Source organism: Corvus kubaryi, unplaced genomic scaffold (genome assembly GCF_017639235.1).
Source record: "Corvus kubaryi isolate FWS band 111438036 unplaced genomic scaffold, C.kubaryi_AGA036_p1.0 72, whole genome shotgun sequence".
Taxonomy (NCBI): Eukaryota; Metazoa; Chordata; class Aves; order Passeriformes; family Corvidae; genus Corvus; species Corvus kubaryi.
In genome coordinates this window covers 2,154,414-2,178,212 of record NW_024582060.1, presented here as the reverse complement: position 1 = coordinate 2,178,212, position 23,799 = coordinate 2,154,414, and the positions used below count along the sequence as shown (strand labels likewise).

Sequence of the window (23,799 nt, the reverse complement as noted above, 5' to 3'; positions counted from 1 at the left end):
AGGCTGAGGGAGCTGGGTCACTTCAGCCTTGAGAAGATACCGCTGAGAGGGAACCTCATTAATGTGTGTAAATACCTAAAGGGAGGTGCTAAGAAGATACAGCCAGGCTCTGCTCGGTGGTACCAAGCAATAGGACAAGAGGCAACGGGCAGAAACTGATGCACGAGAAGTTCCACCCGGACAGGAGGAAAAACTTCTTTCCTGTGCGGTGACCATGCACTGAAACAGATTGCCCAGAGAAGGTGTGGAGTCTCCCTTTATGGAGATACTCCAGATCGCCTGGATGCAGTCCTGTGCCGTGTGCTCTGCAATGACCCTGCTCGAGCAGGGAGGTGGGACCAGGACCCACTGTGGTCCCTTCCGACCTAACCCTGCTGTGCTCTGTGACTCTGCGGGGATTAGCGGTGGAAAGCGGGGTCTCGGGGGGCGCTCCGAGAGGCTGCGGCCGCAGCTCTGGGACCGCAGCTGTGTCGGCTGTGCCGGGACCCCGATCGGTGCCCGTCCCTGCCCAGACGCCCTTCCTTCAGCTTCTCCCTCGTGTGGCTGCCGAGCGAAAGGGGCCGAGCCGGCGCTGCCCGCCCTGGCTGTTCTCCCCGCGGCCGCCGGGCGTCAGCCCAGCCCCGAGTGTGTCCCAGCCGAGCCGGCGGCTCTCCTCACCCCGGCCGGGAGCCGGGAGAAGGGGCTCGGCGCGGTGCTAAAGGGAGAGCGCTCCCCGCCGCTCCCGAAGCACCGCCCGCGCGGTGAAGGATGCTCTCCGCTGCCGGCCGCCTCTTTCTCCGGGCACCTCTCCTCAGGCACCCCGCGCCCTCAGTTTTAAGCACATCACGCTGTCAATGGAGTTCGGGCGTAGTAACAGTGTCTCCGGCAGTACCCGGCAGGCAGCGGTTCACATTCTCCCTCAGTTGTTATTTAAAAACAACAGGGTGTCGTGGTTACAAGGTAATTACGGCAGTCAGTGCAAACGGTCTTCAAAAATGGATCTCTACAGGAGAGACAGGATTGATTTATCTTGTGACCTTTTTTTAACAATTGACACATTTATCTGTCCCCCTATTATAATTTTTTAATTAAAAAGTCAAATGGACTAATACAAAACCTGCTAAAGAGTGAAACACATCTTTTAAAGGGGATTTTCTATGCCATTTCAGTGTGGCGAATATGATTAAAAACTTGATCATAGCTCTCTTTTTCTAGGTAACTCTTTCCAGGAGGCAGCACCATGTACCTGCCCCTCACGGCAGCAGCAGGAGCACTCTGCAGTAGCAGCTTTTACACCGTGGCGCATCCAAGGGATTGGCACACTGCCCTTAAATGTGGAAGAGGTTTCTGAAGGATTCGGGCTGGCTAAGGGGAAACCACTGCACAGAAACATTGTGAAAGGAAAGGCCCAGCAGCAAGCAAGCAACGGCAGAGGTAAAGGCATTTCAGCCTTCTGTTTCGGTTGCTTGGCGCTTGCAATTTGGAAAACAACATTCCTTCTTGGGAACTACAAGTCCCAAAGTGCACTGTGGGAAGAACGTGCCTCGTACCAGCTAGTGCCCAGCACAATTCCCAAATATGGATAAGGAATCAATTTTGAAAAAGACTCACACTGGCTGGATGCTCCTCACTGAGACTCAGAAAAGGAGTGAGACAGCACAAAAACAAGGTAGGTTTGCGTTATGCAAAGATGCTGTTCAAAGATTTCCTTCATGGGGAGCAGCCAATAATGTTCTGTCCCTTAGAAGGGCAGCCCAGCACTGCTCTGGTGATGTCTGGATTAGGTGCTGTGGTCGTGGAGGCAGCTTTTGGAACGGGGCTGTTGTTTCAGGTGGGGGAGTGAGCAGCAGGAGCAGCCGTGCTGCGGAGTGGGTCAGATCCTGTTTCCCTGCGGATGTTCCTTACGAATAAAGACCTATGGAAAGATAGCGGGCTGCAACATTGATGCAATGGTGTTAGAGGCCGGGAAGGGTCAGGGAGAGGCCGGAGTTGCTCTGAACAGCAGCTCTGTATGAGTTGCAGTGTGTGGTTGTGTAAGAAGCCAAGATGGACCAGCAGCCTTGTAATAACAATAATTACAGGTTAAATTAATTTCTCCGTAAGGCATGGTAGAATGTTTTTGTACTTCACCCCTCCTCCTAGAGGGGACAGTGTGGTGCCTTGAAGGCCAAACCTCTTGCAGCTCTCTTCTGACCTGCAAATAACACTCAGTAACAGGATTGTTTAACTTCAGGCCAGGAACAATTACCTATTTCACTGGCAATTTGTTAACAAGCAAAATGAAATCATTCTGAAATATAATCATCTTAGTGGAGATGAGAGATGCTTGAGCTCCGTTCTCGGGTGCGCGTGAAGCCTCGGCGGCTGACCTGGTCACAGGCAGCGCCAGCTTCTCTCTGCTTCTCTCCCTGGCACTCAGGCAGGCTCCTCATGCAGCTCAGATGCTGTGTGTGGACACTCTTCTGCTGGGTGACGTCAAGTGCAGCTGGTCAGCTGCAGCCGTCATCCCAGCACCCTCCTCCTGCTATGTAGGGTCATGGAGCAGCGCAGTGGGCACGGCACAGTGCTGCAAATGTAGGAGGTGCAGTCCAGCCCGAGGCTGTTTGGGCTGCTGAACCCAACTGTCTCATGGGTATTTGTTGCCAAAAAAGAATGATGCTGTTTTTCCAGCTTTCCTTGAGTGTGAGCAGCTTAAATGGTCTTAAAGCTGGAAGGGTCCCTCTGGTGCTTGAACCAGCTCGCACAGCAGGGCAATCTATACTGCTACAAGCACTGGAGGAGCACAAGCACTGTGTTTGCCTGTGCTCCTGGATGTCAATTTCTAGTAACCAGAAAAGCCAAACAAACTTGCTGTCAGTGACAGGTAGTACGAGGGAGTATCACAGTGGGTTTTGTGTCCTGGGTGGGATGTCCATGCCCAGCTTGTTGCCTTTTATATGGAATTAAGGAGTTTTTTTCAGTCATCCTGGTTTTGTACAGGAGAAGAAAAATGAGTTTCATCGGGGCCTTGTTTGTGTGTGCATCATCTGTGGATTTACTGGTTCCCCTCCTCCCTCTCCTGCCAGGCAGTTTGAGGAGAGTTTAGAGTTACAGGCACCTGTGACAAGGCCTCCTGAGGTAAATCGCCTCAACTATTAATCCAGATCTGACCGGCACACGGTCACAGGGCCAGAGGGCTGGCAATCAGTCTTTTTCTGTTGTCTCTTCTGTGTCAGTAGGCTGTTAATAGGAGATTAGCAGCATTAGGGAGACTTTGAGCTAGAAATGGTGAGGCCCTATGATTTGATTTCAAGAGAAAGAAACCCTCCTACACTCGTGTAATACGGCATTATAAACACAACTGAGGAAAGCATAGTTTTTAGGAAAGATGTGGAGCTCTGTAGTACCTCATAGCTTATCAGAAACACTTTAACAAAGCAATGAGGTGCATGCAGACCTCAGGTCCCAGCGTGCAGCACTCTGTTCTTATCACCACATGCTTTTGTTCGACTCTGGCGAGACCGTGCTGGAATCTGTAATTCGCTTGTAATTTCCATCAGCAGTAAATCCCTATTAAATATGAAGCTGGCTGGCTGCAGATCCCTTCAATTAGTCCGGATTCAGGGCTTCCCTAGCTCCTGGCAGGCGGTCTGCAGAGCCCGGGGCTGGGTGAAGGTGAACACTCTCCGGCTGTGCTTTGAACAGATGGCCCATGGTGATGCTTTCTTATCTCACCGAGCATGGTGGCACAGCATCAAGCCTATTTTTTGTTTCAAAAATAGACCTGGTTAGAGGAGATTCACCTGATTTTGAGCCCACCTGCTGATGTTCCTAGTCATTGTATTTAAAAGCACTCGTGTCTGATTTTGTCTATAGCCAAACCTATGTAAACAACAGGTAAGGATGATACAAGGCAGAAAAGACAACTACAGGAGCAGTCGCAGCCACAGGCCAACTCGGGGGTATCACATAACCTAAAAGAGCAAATCTCTGTCTCAACCTTCATCACAAAAGCACAAATACTGCGTAAGGTGTAAACACTGGAAAATGGGAAACTGGAAACACGGGGTTGTGTTCATAACTTGTCAAAACTTGAGTTTTACTCAGATAATAACAAAACCTTTCTGAAACAAAGGGCAATTTAAAGTTGATTAAGCCCCCTTCTTTGCTTCATAATCAAACAAAATACTAGCCTTGGCAAGGCAAGTCAAAGAATAGCAGCAGTTACTTTGATTTAATTGTTACTGTTATAATAGTCATAATTAGTGCTGGGTGGGGCATTTCATAGCTGTAAGGTGACCAATTTGGTTAGAGGCCTAAGGCATCTTCTTTTCTTCAGCTAGTTATTATCTTTGAGAAAATACTGAAGTCTGTCATCACTGTGGGTCCATTACATCCTGTTTGCCCAGCACAGGTCTCTTTGCTCATCACTTTAGAGTCACAACCCCTCTAATAGTTAATACCTCTTCTCAAGGCCCAGCCTGCCAAAATCAACTGTTCTCCATTAGTCTCCACCTTTCCTCTTTTTTCAAAAGCAAGCCTTGTGCCCTCGTGACTGGGAGAAAGGCTTGACAGTGTGAATCCTGGAACTATTTGTACCGCAAGGCAAACGAGGTGATTTGAGAAAATGGTTCCTCTTGTTTTTAACCTAACTTCCTGACATCTCAGTACTTCTTTTCGTGGTGTCTGTCAGTCATCTGTCCCTCATTCTGAATGCACGTTTACAGTGATCTGCGTTAATTATCTCTACAAGCAGGCAATGCACCTTCTGCATCTTGAATTGGAAATTTCAGGATATACTACACAAGTTAACGAACACTTTTGCATCTCAGTCTGCTGCTCCTGGCTCTTGTCTGGCCAGGTCTTGTGGTGCTCACTAAAGTTGTGATGCGAGGTTGCTTTAGCAAAGCCAGCAGTGCTGCAGAATTGCGTGGTAGCAGTGCTGAGCATCGGGGGAAATCCCCTGGGAAGGGGCTGTTCGCTGCTGCAACCTCGGTGTCTTGTGTTTCATGGAGAGCATCCCCCGCGTGCCCCTCTGGCTGTGGTGGGCAGAGCTCCCCTGCTTGCAGGTCGTGCTCGTGAACTCGATACAGTAATTAACAGGTAATTGCTCCTTTTTAAAGCTGCATCTGAGCTTTTTTTAGGTAGTCAATGAATGTGCAGCACCTTTCTTTTGGGAGGATTTTGCCCCTCCTTTTGAAGATCTGTGTGCTGTTTCAGGGTCTTACTGGTCTGAGAGGTGTGCTTACAGTATGTGTAAGATTAATGTCTCAAGCAGTGTATTGGCCCTCGTTTCCCTGACGAGCTGATGTTCTCTTTCCCTCTGTACCTCCCGTACTTGCTGCTCCTTCTCATCTTTCTTGGCAATACCAGGTGCAGACAAAGGTAGGATTAGATGTCTAATTAGTTTATGTAGCCTTAGACATCCGTGGTTGCTTCTTGGCACTGGGGGAAGGGCAGCCCGAGAGGAATCCAGCCCTTGTCTCTCAGTGAGGTTTTTCAGCTTTGAGAGCAGCCTGAGCCCAGGCAGACTCAAAAGGCAGGCCAAAATTTTCTAGACACATTTTTGTTCCAGATGCCTGTTCAAGGAGGAAGTTGAAAACCCAGTCTGTATTACCAAATCTGAAATAATTTCTCATTTAATGTTAGATCCAAAAAGTTTATTTCCAAAAAATGACTCAGTGTAGACAGCCTGAAAGAACTTGCTTGAAACATTGCAGAAAAGCTACTAAGCTGTAATAAATATATTTTGGAACTAGACCGTAGATGGGACAAGTTGTATTTGTATTTTTAGCCTATCAAAGTGCACTTTAGGCTGTAACTCTCCTGTCTCCCACTGCCACCATCCTTCAGCAGCGTAGCCAGGGGAATTCAGGATGGCATTCACATGGTAATTTACTCTCACCGTGGATCAACACTGGCTCATCTGGAGAGCAGTAACACCGTGGCTGCTGTAAGTGCTTGGCAGCCTCTGTGCTGCCAACTCAGTGGCTGCTTTTAAACCACCACTGGGACAGGTTTGGACACAGGTGGCTTTCTGGCTTTGCCCTGAAATGTTGGCAAGATCTTTTCCAGCATTTCCAGTATGAATGACGTGGTGGTGGGGATGAGGGTGTTGAGGAGCAGAGAGAGCAGGGGACAAGCCTTAGGCCAAGGGCGAGTGAGCCCAGGACAGGCAGAGTCCTCCCTGTCTGGGACACAGGCACACCCAGAGGACCTGAGCAGGGTGGGCAGCACCACGTGCCACTAACAGGTTTCATCAGCGATTGCAGACAAGGGAGGTGATGAATTAGGTTCAGAGTCAACCCCCACAGTCCAGTCAGGGGCAGCAGGATGCAGGACTAGCACAGTTCCAGCATCCACCCCAGAGATGGAGACAGGGATGCAGCTTGCACAGCTGCGATGTAGCTCAGGGCAGGGCTGGGTGCCCAGGATGGATCTTAAATGGAGCCTCCCTTCCCGGGATCACTGGGCAGGATAAGAGCCCCCAGCGAGGCTGGCCAGGGTATTTAAGGTCTGTTAGTGCCACTGGTGGGGGAAGCCTGACAGTGACTCCTTAAGCTGCTCCAGGGGTTTCTAAGATGATTAAGAACTACATAATGTAGTCACTATATTAATTAATAGACTTGCACAAGTGTCTTGATTTAGCTAAAAAGTAAGTTTCCTGGTTAGGTACATTTCAAGCATTAAAATTATCCCAAGTAATCTTGGATGTAAGGTTTATTGACTAGAGATCTTTTTTCCTATAAATTTTTTCTCTCTGAACTTCTCTTTTCCTAAAACAGAGAGGATAATGTCATTGTCTTTCCTACCTGACAGAAGACTTATTAGTTTTGTAATTTCATTTGTATTTATGGAGTGTCCTGATATATCCAAGTGAAAAGAAATGGATGAGTGAGTGGGGAAGAGTACACTGCAGCTGTGTACACCAGCAAAATAAAATCACTGGAGAGCAAAGCAATGGAAATGAGATTCATGTATGAACTCTGACCAGACCTTCAAGGATGGAAAATGAGATGGATTCTGCCAGGGATTTGGAACTTAATTTTTGCTCTCAGGGATAGACAGCAGCTGCCCTTACATTTCTCATGAAGTGTCTTTGTGAGTAAGAGAGCTGCATGCTGGTGTGTCAGCCTGGCACTCAGAGTACATCCAAGTCATGAGGGTGGAGGTCACTGGAAACACAGCAAGGTTAAATGAAATAAGGCCGAGAGGAGGTCATGGTGAATTTGAAAGGGAGAGTGGATGGACAGACGTGACTGATGATAACTCTGGTGATTGGAAACAAAACCTTAAATAACTCAGATTTGTATTCAAGAACACTTGACCATGTCAGGGCTCTACATCCGTCTTTCTGTGTCAAATTAAGCAGCAGTTCACAGCAGTTCACATTTCCAGTGCACTCCGAGCTGCTGGAACAATATGCCTATCCTGAGCTCCCCTTGCAAGGCTGTCTCATTCCAGAAGGTGTGCTCACAAGGAGGAATTCAATCCTAGAAAGATAGTCGGATAATTTTAGGAGATAGAATCACTGTGTACTAAATGCCCAAAGGAGCTGACTCTCTCAGTGGTCTTAGCAGGGAAGCATGCTCGGTAAACCATTACCAAAATTTAGGCTGAGAGCATTAAAACACTTTGTATAAGAAGCACGTCGTTTCTGCCTCGATCTTCCAAGCCACTGTGGTTTATTTTCCTAAGCTTGCTGTGATCAAAGCTGGTTCTCTGGTGTTGCTATTCATGAGGCAAATGAAGATTCAGACCGGTCAGAAATAGGACAATCATGGGACTAAATCTCCAGCGCTGCCCGAATCATAGGGTTAAAAGAGGACTGTGAAGTACTTAATAGGCTGCCTACACAGTGCTCAGCAAGTCAGAGGTTAACAAAGGACCTTATTATTTGAAAAGATAATTGAGGCTGAAAACAAGTCAACCATCCCACAACTAAGCCGGGGAGATCATCAGTTTTTGTGAACAATGGCTGATGATGTTCGGTATTCAGTGAGTTAAGTGGTTAATCCTATACAGAAAGCTGCATCCATAATGCACTTTAAATAGGGGAAATCCACCCAGTTTGACCCCTAGAGAATTGCTTCCTGCTGTTATGCTGATGGATATGTCTATAAATATCATGGAGGCCATCAGCAGATAAAATCTCGCAGAGCTGAAAAGCCTCTCCCTATTAAATGATACATTGATCTCCATGAAGCAGCAGGAGCCTGGGGTAATGAGCCACTGAGAGCAATCCCCCTGCTCTCCCAGAAGTACTGTAGCCAAAGAGAAGGAAGACCCATACACTGTTTCCATCTTGGTTCGATGGGAAAAAAATCAAACCCCTTATACACCCTTTCTTCCTTCTGTCCAGTCTTCTCCACAAGGCTGCTCCTTACATTTTGTGTGGGTCACGCAGGCAGCAGCTCATCAGCCTTTTGCGGCAGTTTGTTCCAAATCTGTCCTTTGTTTACATCCCGCAGAGAAAGCCTTCAGTCAGGACAGTTTGGGCACAGAGCTGCCTGTGCAGGACACTCCAGCAGGTCTGTGTGTGTTCTCCAGCACAGGTACCAAAGGGTGGCAGACAAACTTCAGCAACCACTTCTGTTCATCCTCACCTTCTTCCCTCCCTTTTGGATTTTAGCAAAAGAGTGCTCACTGTCCTGGTTCGGCGTTTTTTTTTTATTATTATTTTTTAAATTTATTTTTATTTATAGCTCAAAATCTTAAGGTTTTTAAGCCTATGGTGTTATAATGCAAGGCCTGACTTGTGATCTTCTCCTCCCAGAGGTGTTGGTGCTGCACACCATGGAATATGCACCCACACACAGTGGCATTTGGATTTTACCCCTTCGTTTGAGCTCTCTGTACTGCCTGTATGATGTCTCCATGTCTGCATGTGCACGCAGGTCTCAGGGCAAGCTTGCTGCCTTTCTGGTGCTTGAGCTAGCTCTCCTGAGATTTAGACATGCCAGCCACGAAGGAGTTAACACATGTTAAGTGGTTCTGATTTGTTTTCTGTATGTTTCTTTTTGCACTCTCCATTTATTTCCCTTCCTCCATTCTGTTCTCTCTTTTCTCCTCCAGTGCTGACTTACTGCAAATTCCATCATCTCTCAGCACTGGGGCCTGTGACTGGAAGTTGTGCTGGGCAAACCCCTGGACATCACTGTGGGATTTACAGGGAGAACCTGCAACTTGTGCTGTTAGCAATCTATTTCCAGAGTTATTAAGGACCAAGACAATAAAGATTAGAAGAAAGCAGGGTTTCACTGTCCCCACAAACCCACAGCTGCACACAATGTGAGCATACAGAAGGAAAGGGGTTTATGAGGTTTCTTTCTGCTCAGAAAGTCCTATGCTTGTCTAGCACTGATCTAGGCAAGGAAGAAAAGAACATTACAGGGGCTTTATTTCTGGACTTGTCCTTTGCTGCTTCAGTGTCTTCGAGAATGAGAGTCTTTTCCTTCAGAGACTCTAGAAGGAGTTAAAATAAACTGGAACATGAGGGAAGGATCATGAGATTCACCAGCTCAGCCTGTCCCATTGGCACTCACGGTTGAGTTCAGTGACTCAAAGAAATGGGCTCTCATTACCTCTGAAGAGCCAATGCACTCAGAGAAAAGGATTCTGCTCCATTTTCAGCAGTATCAACAAAATTGTTTACCGAGTTCCAAAGGGTTATATTTTTGGCCTCCCTGTAGCCTGTTTTGGCCTGTTGAATGTTACTTATGAGTAAGAAGGAAAGAACTTGACTTGATGCTCAGTTATAAAGCAGAATTTGTATGGCTGACAGTTAAAGAAAAACAAAGCAAACGCAGTATTTTGTGTGTTTATCTCACAGGATCTGCAGAGGCAATAACTACAGAGACAACCGGTTCCGATTGCAGGGACATGTCCTGGTTTTTAAAGCCATGTCTCAGGTCTCTCAAGGCAACTGCAACTTGAGACACCCAAATTCACCACTTGTACACACCTAACTGTAGATGGCCTGGCCAAAGCCATACAAGACTTGGAGGTGGGTGGGATTTCTGTCACAGACAAGCCTCTGCTTTGCCCTTGGAGGCCACATTGACCATGACTCTGCTGTAATCTGTGCTCAGTCCCTATGGCATCAGGAGAACCCTGCTTAGGCTTCCTAAAGGAAGGATGGGATTGTAGATATTTCCAGGGCTTGTCTGGAAAAACTGGTGTCCTATAGGGAGAAGCTGTACCCACCCTTGTTTTCTGCTGTCATGCTGAGCAAGGGGAGCCTCCATCCTCACCACTGTGCATACCTGGGCAGGGGAGAGGTGCTGTGAGGCTGGGGTCTGGGCCTGTTAGGTAAAAATGCTATTAAAGTGGATAATGGGGTGCAAGGTCTTTGCTTTTATGGGACTCAGGTCCCCTAAAAGTACGTGTGACAATGCCAGAAAAGCTGCATGTTCTTGAAACAGCTACAGGAGGATGGTGGTGCTGACTCCATAACTTGGGCTGGAAAGAGCAGCCATGGTAGGTAGCACTGACCACTGCCTATGAAAGGGAATATGCAAAGGAAAGGGAAGAGCCCAGAAGGCAACAACAGTGACATAAATAGTAGCCTAATTAACAATTCGTGCCAAGGATTTATACAGGGCTTTACTTATTTGAAGCACCATGCAAAACATTAGCTGATAGACCTTAATTAATCATTCAGGTAATTAAATGGAAGTGGAATGCAAATGGTTAGAGGAAGTTGGAGTATGAAGGCTTCCTGAAATCATTAAGTGCTTTTGCTCTCTTTGATGGAGGAAGAATTTCTTCCTTTAGGGTTTAAAGGTGCTCACAGTGTGGGTGTTATTACAGTTTTAATAACCACCTGTGTAATTCCCTGGGATGGGAGATTACATGCAGTACAGCCAAGAGTTTTTTGTTTGTTTGAGTAACTTTGGCAGTTTTATGGGCCTAAAAAAAAAGAGAAGTATTCCCAGTTCTGTGTTTCAGGGCACAGAATGATGGCCAGCTTCAGGAATGAATGTTGATCCTTTGACTTCTCAGCAGCAGGATGGGCTGGGAGATGGAGTACCATTACACAATGACCTATTGTTTTAACTTAAGAAGTGAAAGATGAAGATGTGCTGTCATTTGATGTAGAGGAATCACTGAAATGAGTGTGGCAAAACCCACTGAGAGCTAATTTTTTAATGGATTAATTCATTCCCCTACAGTAACAAGATAGGATTCTTTGGCAGAGAATCAGTCAGCTTGATTGCTGGCTGTGGCATATTTAGGTTTGTGTTATCACCCACTGCCCACACTTGTGTAGCATAAACTCCTGAGGGAACTTGTGAAGAGATGGGTTTGCAGTCGTCTGGCCTGAATCACTGCTTTGCTGATGAACCCCTCAAGCTGCTGGAAAAGACCTGTTTAATGCCAGGCCAGTATAACCACAAACCAGGCATGTAGGTCTGGTTTCCTGAATTAAAAGACTGATTTACTACACTGTGTCAGTGGGGTTTTCAATTTACCTGCAACCTGAGAAGTCAGTATCTTAGGGCAGGTACAATGCAAGCAGTTGGTGATGCAGATAAAGCCAACAACCTCCAAGAAAGACATGATTCTATGAGTGTTAATTGCTCTGATACCTTTGGTACCCTCCTCCCAATCTGTGTTTCCGTCTGACCTGGGATACTGTCACTGTCAGCAGTGAAAGCTATCACAGTTCTCCTTTTTTCTCTCCCTTTCCCCCTGTCTGGTTCCCCTGGGGACAGAAGATCCTGGCAGCTAGATCTACCCCGGGCTTTTGCCTTTTGTTTTCCTGTACTTTTCTCTTGGCACAATTCAGAAGTTTGCAGTGTTATGCTTCCACAATCACATGCTAAAATATTTGCACAGCTGTCTGATGACAGAAAAGGGGGGAAAGAGAAAATCCACTCTTCCATTATTTGAAAAGTTAAAACAAAACAAACCCACAAACAAAGTTGAACATGAGTTCATCATGTAAAATCTTCAGTTTTCCCCGCTCTTGTATAACAGAATCCTCAATCACTTTGCCTGGCTTCCCCCATGTGCTTCACCTTCTTCTTGTACACATAAACCCACATTTTCATGCTCCTCTTCAAATGCCTCTGGGTTCAAATGCCCGTGGGACTCCGTTGCCCACCTGTGTGCACTCACTTCAGCCTGTTCCTGGTGTACAGAAATAGGACCAACTCCCACAGGCTATAATCAGGCTTTCTTCAGGCAAATCTCTGACTGAAGTCAGTGGAAGTTTTGGCACAAGGACCGCAAAACTAATTACATTCCTCCCCCAAGTGTGTTTATATATCTATATATATATATATATATATATATATATATATCGGATAGTGATGAGAGATCAGAAAATGCTGCCTAGAAAGAAAGTCCATTAATAAATGAGAAGTAGATGTGGGGAAGAACAGTTGATTGGATTATTTATAATGCAGTTATAAAATTGCTGAGTTGCTGAGCTTTCCAGAAACCCATCAGTAACATGCATGACCACAGGAGCAGTTAATAGGAGTATAAACAAGCAGGAGCATGGATCTCCATGAAAATTAGGTGTGAAAATATTGTGAAAAAAAGTCTACCATATCCAGATCATTTAGCACAGAATGTATTCTAATGTGGTGATAACTTTCCAATAGCCTTGAAAACTGGTTATGAGTTAATTTCACCAGAAGTGCACCAGAGAATCTCAAGCAAAAACTGATCAAACGTGGGCCCATATTTTAAAAATAGAAAAACAGCACAGACACTTCCTAACAAGCCTAACTATAGATCAGAGTGAGAAAAAAAATTTAAATGTGTGTTAAAAAAACCCCTGGATAGTGATACTAAGAGCAAAATGAACCTTGATGTTTGAAAGAACCAATCTTTTCACATACTGTTTCTGTCAGAATTATCTAATTAGTGACTGATGATGCTAGAGCAAATATACTGCATTGGTGCAATGAGTGGAAGACTCAACTTTTCAAATCCTCAGCAGCTAGAAGAAGGGAAAGTGAACAGGCCAACAAGCACTTTTTCAGCTTTGACTTCTATAATTCACGTGCAGGGACTGCACTCCCACTACCAACAGCTCCCTTCCTACGCACATAAACACACACTCCCTGCCTTTATCCTGCTCTGAGACCACACACAGCTCTGTCCAGTTTCTGCCCTTCCCATCAGCCAGCCTCTTCCCTCGGAAGCATGAATGCATCCTCTGAACCGAGGCCTCAGTTGAAGGTGTGTTTCCACCCTGGCCCACCGAGCTCGGGTTAGTTTTTTTCAGATTTTTTTAAGTCCTTCTTGCTGTCCTCAGTCCTGAGCTCCAGACAAAGCCTCCCTTTCTGTGAGGGAACTTCAGAACCAGGAATGTGGTCTGGACATTTATGGACAAAGGAACATTCAACGTTTCTGCTCCCGTTGCCTCCTAATCATCAGGAAGAATGACTGTGCTGTGTCTTTAGCACTCCGGCTCAGTTTCTGAAGCCTGAGTTCTCCTGTGGATGTACATTTAGGGATAGCCCTCTTTTTGTTTGTGGCTGGGCCTGAAGTGTCCAGTCCCAGGGATGCAGTCTCTCTGTACTGGTCTGGATCCAGCAGACAGGATGTCATTTCCAGCCCGTTAGCCTCCGAGACGTTCTGTTTGTGCAATTAGCCTTATGAGGCGACTGATGAGAAATGGGTGCCGTCAATTAGCTGCTGTCATTTTTATACCCGCTTCTGTAAGTAATGGTACAGCAGCCCTCGTGATCCCATTAAACAGCTCTGACTGCAGGAGGAGAAAGCTGCAAATGGAAAAGACTTTTCAGTGCTGCTGGCCAAGCCCAGCCACCTCCTCTCCCCTACATTCCTCTGCTGCTTTCATACTCCCTGAGAGCCCAGCATTATTCCTTCTCGGGATTGTCTTCTTCAGGGGACAGCTTCATTTTCAATGGCTTCATGCTTCACACCCCGAGGCACCAAGTCTTTTCCACTAAGCCAAGTGTAAAAATAGCTGAGGGAAGGGGCGGGGGAGGGAGTGTCAGCAGAACAGATTTATTAAATTATATGTACCAACCAACATTTTCCTATGTAAGACTAAGTGTGCAGCTCAGTTTCGGCTCTTACTGCATTCTCATTTAAGGTCACTGAAGAAACACACATAAAATGCCTCTGATAACTCGAACTTCTGTAAGATGCCTTCATATGTTTAGTAACCTCACATATGTGTGGAACTGGATGCTCCTTAGTCTGAGTGTAGCTAATTTTGAACAAGCCACTGCACTAAGGCACCACGCAGGGAGGGTGTCTGTGTGTGTGGATGTGTGGGGGTGTGATGCTGTTAAATCCAGCATCTGTAATCAGAAGGCTCCAGGCTCTCTTAGGCTGGGCCTAGATGGACTTTCCTACTTCGCAGAGAGATTCTGCACTGCCAAGCCTAGTGGCGTTGTCATGGCCATCACTGTGTTTGGTGATGCTCTCCAAGTCCCACATTGAAGATTCCTGTAAACATAGGAGAAATGGAAGGTTTTTTCTAAATCAAATTAAATTCTAATCCTCATAGTATGTTGGAGAAAAGCTGGAAAACTCAGTCTGAAGGCAGAGGCAAAGATAAGTAAAGAGATTAGAATTTTTACTGCTTTTAACACTTGAGATTTTTTTTAGCCTGCTCACAGCTTTTATTATCTAGTTCAATTCTTTTTAGCCCTTCTGGCTGATACTGCTGTTCTTACCTAGTCCCATCTCTGATGCTGCAGATTATAGTGGAGCAAAAAGGCACTTAACCCCTTGGCATGATGGGATCTTTAATGTCTGGATTTTGGCGCCTGGAGGCCTGTCCCTACCTAGCAAGTTGGGATGAGCCACTGTCACAGATTGCCCAAACAACCTGGGTTGAAAGTGAGGACAGGAAAGTTCGTTAAGAAAGCAAATGTGTGGGTTTTACTTCTCTGTGTTTGTTTTTGTCCACACCACCTACGTGCACACAGAGCTGTGTTTGTTACTGGCATCCTGAGAGAGGAAATCCATTACCTTAAAAGAAGCACTTGGCTTTAAGAGAGAATAATAAGGAAAGCAACAAAGAACCATTAGCAACATTTTATAAAGAAGATGAGATAAATAGTCTGTCTCATAAACAAGTGGTATTATTTAACTATCCAAGGAGTTGCTTTCCCAAACAAGGCTGAATTGTTCATTGTCCAGCAAAATAACGCCTGCTTCTGCAGTCTTGGCTGCTTTTCTGACTACAGCTCAGAGTCTGTAGGTCTCCACTGTGGTGGACTGTCCTGCCTAACATTGCTGCTAATGTTTATGTCAATGTTATAATAAAAATAAGTAGAAAGCAGCGATATTAAGGCTCAGAACTAACTGGCAGTGCCAAGACTTTTCAGTTGAGGGGACAGGAACAAAGGAATTCAGCGGGCCCTGAGCTTCCCCGTAGCTGTAACAGGGCCTCTCAGACACACTTGTGCTCGGTTGTGTTGGCAGAGAAACGCTTGGCAGAGAAATCCCCTCTTGCTGTCTCAACTGCTCATTCACCTGCTCACAAAGACAAGATCATATCGCGCCGTCCCAGCACTTCTTCAAACACTGGTGAGCGTGTGCTCATGGTCAGATATTTACCAAAACAACGTTTCTTTATTCCTCTTTTCACAAGTCATTGTATTTCCCAGGGGAAGCCAGCGTCTCTCTGGGGGTGATGCCAGCTTTCCTATACCACAGAAACGAGATTTAAGATGCTGTAGAGCTCTGTGAGTGGAGTAACCAAGGCGGGAGGGGGGTGTATGGGGGGTGTGAGGGAAATACCTTCTGTATAAAACAGCCTTTTTAAAGAAATGTGTGGATTACCCAGGTCAGAGGAATCCTCGAAGGAGGAGGCAATGCATCCATTCTGTGCTCCCATTGCCGCTCCCTTAGCAAGCCACAGGGGACCACTGCTCCGTTACTGTGGCAACAGTGACGACTTGGCAGCCAGACCCATCATCACACAGCCTCCTCGAGACTCGGCGAGATGCTTTGGCAAAGACTCACACAAGGAGATTTGCATCCGAGATCCCATTTCTTTTAAATTTTGGCTTTACCTCGCGAGCGTAGAGAAGGAGAATACTGCTGGTAGGAGCCCTCCAAAGAGAAACCCGTGTGGAGGCAGGGCACAAGGAGTGGCCAGGGGGCTCTAATTTAGGTGCCTGCCCCCGCAGAGGCGGGCGAGCTGTGAGCACCTGTCGGGGAGGAGTTGATTCATGTGAGAAGAAGGTCATTCCCGCAGCCTCGCTCTGTGAGTACTGACCCAGCCAGCCTCTACTACCTTCTGCTGCAAATGTTATTTATTGTTTGTCATTGCATTGACTAGTAAATTCTGGGGTTTCTTGTGTCTAAGGGGAGGAATTTTCCTTTGTGCTAGCTCTAGGCTTCATGCAAAATCCGTGGATGCACTATGACTGCCTTTTTGTCCTAGGCATGAATTCCTGCAGGAGCTGCAGCCTTGCCTTTAGCAGCAGGTTTCTTGCAGGAAGCTCGATGAGATCTGCAGGGCAGGATCTGCAGTTTGCAGTGAGCACTGCACAATCTGTACCTTAATACCAGGTTTTATGCTCTAGCCAGCTGATATGTTCCTCTATCAGCTTTTCCATTTAATTCACGAGTCTTTGTTGTACAAGCTGACTTATTTGTTTTTGTTGAGATTAAGAATTTAAGCAGTAAGTAAATCAAGTGCTTGAACAGGTGCAGAAAGAGTATTTGCCCTGTGTAGGATAGAGTTACAAGCAATTTCATTCTGATGAGACAAACAGATGCTCCAGATAAACTGCTGATAAAAGGACTTATTATACTGGCAAAGATCCACCACGTTCCCCCGTAGCACATGGGTGTCATAGTCAAGCATACAGACAGTAGCCATGGGTGAGATCAATCTAGCACGGCTAACAATAGGCATCTATAAATGTAGTCATGTTACTGAGCAGTGTGATCATCGGGTTTAAATCATGTCCTGAAAAATATTAGTGAAACTTAAGACATCTGTGAAAAGAACACACTGCTTTGTAAAGAAATGCAATGCAAAAAAAAGGCAATGCAAAAACATAAAAAATTATAGGGAATTATAAAGGAAGAGAAATCAAAGGTTGTACACCACAGATCTGAAATCCTGATCAACCTGCAGCCTGCTCACATGAAAGCCAAGGAGATTTTTTTTTTCTCCAGATGAATTTGGTGCTTGTTCTGTTCCTTAGTCAGACGGTAGCACTGGGGCATCTCTAGCTGTAATCTCATTAAGACTATTAGGCTGTGATTGTGCTTGGGGTCTGTCACTGGCGTGCATTTAGGCAGACAAATGGTCCTCGGGGCTCTCACAGCTGAGAGATGGGGGGACGTTGTTTCTCACGAGGTTTGAAAATCCTCCATCCTCGACTTTGGAAAGGCACTGTTTGCAAGGCAGCTGGGAAGGCAAACAGGGACAGGTCCACTCAGCCCAGGCACACAAGGGCAGCTTGTGAGCAGAGCTTCTGTTCGTGTGATGGGAGTCACGTGTGTGAGGGCCCTGCACAGCAGCAGCACAGCACACTCCCCTCAGCGTGTAAATAGCATAAAGCTGTGCCTGTGCGAGTGTTGGCATGACAGGCTGGGCTACTACAGAGGGAAAACAGAAGTCAGAAATTAATTATGTGTTCCTTTTTCCATCCCCAGAAACAGTCCTGTATTCTGCTTTGTCCTGCCTGTTACAACTAACACAAGCATAGTAGCTTTTGTTTATTGGCCTCTTTGACCTAAATGAAAAATATTTTGATGATATTTCTGGAGTCAGATACAACTCTTTTCATTCAATTTTAGCCCATTACTCTCCATCACCTTTCCAGAGGACGGCATAAATACCTCTTGTTCCTCTTCCTCATCCCTGCATCACTCAAATGTCAGTCGATAGTTCTGTTCCTGGGCAGCAGGGTAGTTCAAGTACTTCTGGACGCCAGCAGATTTGCAGCCCCCTGTGTGACCCCTGCACATGTGGATCTCCTGCACACCAACCCACAGCGGCTGATGTCATTCGCGCATGAGCCTTGGGAAGCAGGCTGCTGAATGAGTGCCAGTGTACCACACAGTTCATAAATATGGAAAAGTAATGGGCCCTATCCCAACAAGCTCGGATTCAGAAACGTTTAGCAGATGTTCTGGCTGTGGGGGAGGAAAACAGGAGATGAATAACTACAATACTGCAATAGCAAATACTTTGTTGATGAAACTGCACAAAAATTAGAATGGCAAACACACCCTTACCAGGACTTTGACCTATCCATAAAACAACATCAACATGTTTTATTAATAGTAGTTCCACGTTCTCAAGATCAATAAAGTGACCTCATTGATTTACTTTTCCCTTTTTATTAATACTTCTCTAAACAGGGATGAATTTGGATTGCACATAGGTAGAGTCTTTTTTATAGCTTGTCAAAGAACAGTCCCAGTAGCTCAAGTAAAGCAATAAGCTTCTCAACCAGGACAACACAGCCTTTTGCTAAAGAGAACCTAGCCATTGTTAAAAGTTTGAAGGAAACTTCCAAATCTGTTTGAGATTTGGGGCTGTCAGTTATTTCTAGGCAACACCACAAGGGAGATGCTCTGTCCATTTCATTAAAGGACTAAAAAGCTGTTGCTTTAACAACAAGCATAGAAAACATAGCTCAGGCTCTCCCTTAATCCAAACTCCAAATAGTAAATGTGCCTTTCAGACCTGAATGCATGCTACTTGGAGTAAACCAGTCTCAGCTTTACAGGCAGCTCTTGTCAGGAACTTGTATAGCCCAAATTAGATGAAGAACCAATGAAGTGCCTCAATGATGACCTTGCAGGAGTTGCCATTACATTTCACCAAGGTACATCTGAATCCCTTCCCTCTGGTCCTTCTCGGGGACTGTCTGAGTACAGGAAATGCTGTGCTTGTGATTTTTTGGTTAATGTATTAATTGTAGGCCAGCAGTCTAGTAGTACTTCATCTGAGTATGGTGTTCTTGAATATCTAAATTTTCTTCCTTGACAAGCACTTGTCTGACTGCTTTGGATGACCTCACACCTCTTTACACACTTGAAGTGTTGTTCCTAAAGCATGAAGTGAAACTCAGCAGGGCTACTCCTCCCAGCCCTTAGCATAATGTACCATTTTGGGCGAGAGATTTCTGCACTTGTGTAGCCTTTGGTTTGGGTTAATTCTGCTTAAAATGTTACAGTATAGTGAAGTGAAAGTTGTCTGCTTCTCTTTAGCTTCTTGTATGCCCACGGTCCTGAGTCATAGCAGCAAACCCAGCTGCAACTTTATATTTTACTGCTTGGCAAAATCTGTGAGCAGTGAAATTGTCTGCAGTGTGTATGCACAGACCCAGAGCCTCTCTTATTCTTAAAATAGTTCCAAATGCTAAAGTCCATACTGAACACTCAGCAGATTTGCATGTAGCCCCAGAGAAATCTTCCTTATTAGTTCCTATCAGAACACTTATCTTTTCAGTGTGAAGGGTTAGAAACGTTGATCTACGTGATCAAAACTCACTGGCCTGAGAAGCTGGCTTTTCATTTTCCTTTTCAACTGCAGAAGTTTTTACCTACAGTTTCTACTTAGTGAGCCAAGAGAAAGTTTTTTTTCAAGTGAATTAGACTTGTATTTGTTTTCTTGCAAACAAACACCACCAGCAATTCATTTGAAACTCAGCTCCCACCTCAGCACACAACATCGGTCCGGGTTAGGGTGTGCATGTGTGTTCAGAGGTGGTGGAAGGGGTTGAATACATCATTTCATAAATATTACAGCTATTCAAATGCCTATGCAGTGAATAATCACTTGCATCAGGAGAATGCTTAGTGACTTCTGCCTTGCATTTGAACCACAGATTGAATGCTTGTGTTCTTGCTTAGGAAGTCAGTGCTCCAGAATTGGACAAGTCTTCCTGCTAACAGTTGCAGAAGAGAGCAAATTTTAAGACCTCTGTAGACTAGACTAGTCCTTCAGTTTCTTCTGAAAACAGTTCTTCTTTTGGAAGTGCTTAGCAGCTCATTCGTACACAGATTACTTTTACATTAAAAAAAAAGGGTTTAGCTGTCCAAGTAAGTGTGAGCATGAGAAAACAAGGCTATAAATCATCAAGATCCCAATTCAGTTGCTTACAGCAGATGGCAATTCAAATGCAGTGACTTCTAAGAGAAACACTTGTAGACAGGAGAAAGGAGTTCCTGTTAATGGAGAGCATTTCAGGGGCTTCAGTGGCAGTTTGGTTTCATGTTGTGGCCTTGACTTTTACAAATACTGCCACGTATGTGGGAAGCAAAAAACAAACAAAAAAATCCTCTGTCACTGTAAATGTCACACTGAAATGTATAAACAGGAGGGATGATTGCAGGACACACCAAGTGCTCCTTCCATTCTGCATCATACTGATAAGGCTGCAGCTGGGAACATGCTGTATGCTGTTCCTGCACAGAGAAATTCAGGAAAGACATGGATTAAAGTGAGAGCCTCCAGAGGGGAACACCATGGATCAGCAGAGCCTCACTCAATCTGAACTAGGAGGACAGGTGAGAAAAAATGGAGTTTTAATTCTGGGGAATGTAGTAAGTGACATGAGAAATCTTCATGCATCTAAAAGGCTGTGGCAGGAGCAAGAGGAACAAATGTTTTCTTTGTCTCTATTGGGGAGGATGAGAAGTACATGTACATTATGGTAAAACAGATGCAGGCTGATTGTTAGGGGAAACTTTCTAAAGGCAAAAAGAGTGAATCATGAGAAGAGAACATCTTTCCTGGATAAGACTGTGGTGCCTACACTGGGGAGGTCTTTAAGAGGTAAAACAGATGGGACAGAGATGCTTTCACAGGGAGGGAGTTAGATGACCTCTCAGTGTCCCTTCCAGCGCTGTAATTTGGTGATCATCTCCTCGTTTGAAAATCCACTTGCTGTGTTTTTACTTCCTATTTCCAGATGTAGGGACTGACTGCTCTGGGACAGTATGCTTCCAGTGGAATTTGCTGCCCTTGGTTTAAAGTGATTACAAATTCCCACAGGAGCAAGCACCTGGCAAGTCCTGAATTTTGGAAGGTTGTCAAAATAGAATTTAAGATTCCTTGGCTATTTTTACAGTGAAAATAGCTTTGATTTTATAGAGACACCAAAATTTTCTCGAATTTTCTTCTGTAACTTGCCTTCCTTGTTACACTCCTTGTTTGACTGGGAGCAGCACCTGGCCCTTACAAGCATTCAATAATTCCTCTTAGAAACAGAATACATGAAAAAGTCAGGCCTTATTTTTCTATATAGACTTTTGAAAATAGGACACTGTGCCATACTCTGACATTATTTTGAGTGGTAGCAGCTCACCTCCTTTAAAAAGCTCAGTCTGGAACCACAATACTTTTCCCTGGGTTGGTTTGGAACTGCTTCCTCAACAGCTGCTCTGCTTACCAGTGGTCACTTCTGGAGTGCCAACACCCAGTTTTACAGTGCCTGCAGGCACGAATTCACAGGGAATCAATCACTGCCTGGCTGGGGCGAGGTGACTGTTCCCTAGTCCAGCGCAAACCAGCAGTTCTGTAAAATCCTCAGGGGAGATAGAGTGCTGGGCTTGCCTTGCACATCACCAGCCTGGAGCATCAGGCTTCTACTAAGCTGCGATGCAGGATTTCAGCTGTCTTAGCTTGTTTTTATATTGCAAAATAGCCCATTTTGTACTGATGTTGCAGTTTTTGTGAGTGTGCTTTATTAGCCCAAAGTTCTGTACAGTACTGCCTGCCACCCTCCTCCCACTCTGCAGACCACGCGCACGCAGTGACAAGGGACATGCAGAGGCAGTACAGTCCTTTGTTTCTGCTTCAGTTCTACTTGTTTAAACCCTTCCTCTTACAGCGCATTGTGAAAACTTCTCTGGGAACCCGGCAGCATAATGATGCAAATAACCCTGTCATATGACTAAGCCTCTCTGGTGCTGGATTCCAAAATATCGAGCCAAGACATACAAGTCTTGCTGTGGATGCCATAGGCAGCCTCATGCTAGAGTGCAGATGGTTCTTCAGTTCCCTAATGGGAATTGTTTGGGTCCTTATTAGCTCTTTACAAAGATTACTGTTCAACTTGCCAGCTCTCCTGACTGTTCAGAGTGCTCAGCCAGTAACCAGTGCAAACACTGTGCGAGCTGGGCCCTGGGAGAGCACTTTGAAACATCTCCTGTATCACTGTATGTAAACCCACTCCTCTGTCTGCTTTCAGTTTTCAATTAACCAACACACCCCCAACCTGCATCTTGGCAGAGGAGGGCACCTGCAGATACAGGTTTTGAACAGACAATGGAAGCTGCTGCCTTCCCCTGCAAAGAGCTGCTCTGTCGGTGACCTTTAGTGACTTCCAAGGGGGAATATCCCCTGTCCGGAGCCCTTGCCACCCTTTGGTGCTTGTATGGGCATGACTTTGCATCTGCTCAGGTAAGGACAGGTGTCCTTGCCAGATTTTCCAACATGTAAGCTGAATCAGCAGGCTGAGGTTCTGTGGTAATTGCAACCAGTAGCTCTGATTTCTCTGCTCATGGAAACTCCATCAGTAAACAGGGTGGGTTGAGCCAAGTTTAGATCAGCTAAAGGCTTTCCTCCATCTGTTCTCAGTCATGGATATAGATAGTGAATTGGGAATTGTGCACTTCTGGCTGATATTTGTCATACTGTAGTAAGAATTTGCTCAGCTATATCATTAACTCATTTTATACATCTCTTATGAATGATATCTGCTTGGTGTTTTATCGTGTGTTATTACAATACCCGACTGCTTTTCATGCCAAAATCTCTAATATGCTATGGAGATCAAAACTTCTCTTAAGGGAGGGTTGGAAGGCTGTGTGGCTTTAGTAGGACATTTCTGGGCTCCTCTCAGTGCTTCCTTGAAGACCAGGGCTGGCTCATTTCCCTGCCCAGCCAGTACCAGCACTGTCACCTCGGTGCAACCTGAGGGATTAGTCAATATTTTGGGGCTCCCAAATTGAGTTGATTAGCAGGAGACAAGGATGATGGCAGCAGCATCCACCTGCTGCAACGCTGCTCATCTTCCCAAGCGCAGGGGCAAGGAGCCTTTTCTTTTCCCGAGCGCATCGGGATCCAAACGGGACGAGCTGCTATGACCACCGGTGCGAGCTTCTCCCCAGCCGCCCCCGACCCGCAAATATATTCGGGCTTTTCTCATTACGACTGTACAAGCGTCTCTGCGGCCGCTTTTAGATCTGATTTGTTTGCCGCCTTCCTCCCGCCGCTTCCCGCGGTGCCATCGCTCCATCAGCGCGTCCCGGGGCGCGCTCCCGTGGCGCGGGGCGCGCTCCCGAGGCACGCACACCTCCCCGCCCGGGGGCGCTTTAAACGGTCGCTGCCTCGCCCCGCCCCTTTTTTTGATCTCCGCCAATCCCCGCCCGGCCTGTCGCAATTCGAGCAGTGGGAGCGTACCACTGCCACAGGGGGCGGGGGAGCAGCGGCAGCGCGGAGGGGCTGTAGGGGGAGAACCGAGCTGGGGACAGTGCCCGTTCTCTGCCACACCTGTTGCTTTCCCTTTGCCTTCGCTCTCCTCCCCTTGTCCCCCCTCTTCACCGCGTGCCCAGCGGCTGTGGAGCCGCTGCTCTCCGCCGTCCCTCCCCTTTTCCCGGTGCGCCGCTCGAAGGGACGGGCGGGGCAGGGGGCTTTGCCCGCGCGGTGGGCGGTGGGCGGGGCAGCGGCAGCGCGAGCTGCCAAGGTGCGCGCGCGCCGCCGCTCCCGCCCCTCCCGCGGCGGGCAGGGACGGGCAGGTCCCGCTCCGCTCCAGCCCCGCTCCAGCCCCGCTCCAGCCGCAGCCCCGCTCCGCCGCCCCCGAGCAGCGGCATGAGGCGAAGGCAAGTGCCCGCGGCGGGGCGGGAGGGCTGCGGGGCGGC

The 23,799-nt window shown here is 46.5% G+C and overlaps 1 protein-coding gene and 1 long non-coding RNA gene across 6 annotated transcripts in view; one reads left to right on the top strand and one right to left on the bottom strand.

Annotated features, from left to right (window-relative positions):
- Positions 1-275: 275 nt before the first annotated feature.
- LOC121675142 lies at positions 276-13,178 on the bottom strand. The gene is made up of 3 exons (XR_006019971.1): positions 13,168-13,178; positions 3,928-3,932; positions 276-357 (listed from the first exon to the last, which is right to left on the bottom strand). It is a non-coding gene; the product is annotated as an uncharacterized LOC121675142 (long non-coding RNA).
- Positions 13,179-15,859: 2,681 nt separating this feature from the next.
- The window catches only part of MICAL3 (microtubule associated monooxygenase, calponin and LIM domain containing 3), a 163,432-nt gene continuing 155,492 nt past the window's right edge, over positions 15,860-23,799 (top strand). The window contains exon 1 of one of the 5 annotated variants that reach the window (XM_042050251.1): positions 15,860-16,168. The gene's annotated coding sequence lies outside the window, so the exon portion shown is untranslated. The remainder of the gene's footprint in view (positions 16,169-23,799) is intronic. The other 4 variants (XM_042050252.1, XM_042050254.1, XM_042050253.1 and 1 more) reach the window with 4 other exon arrangements.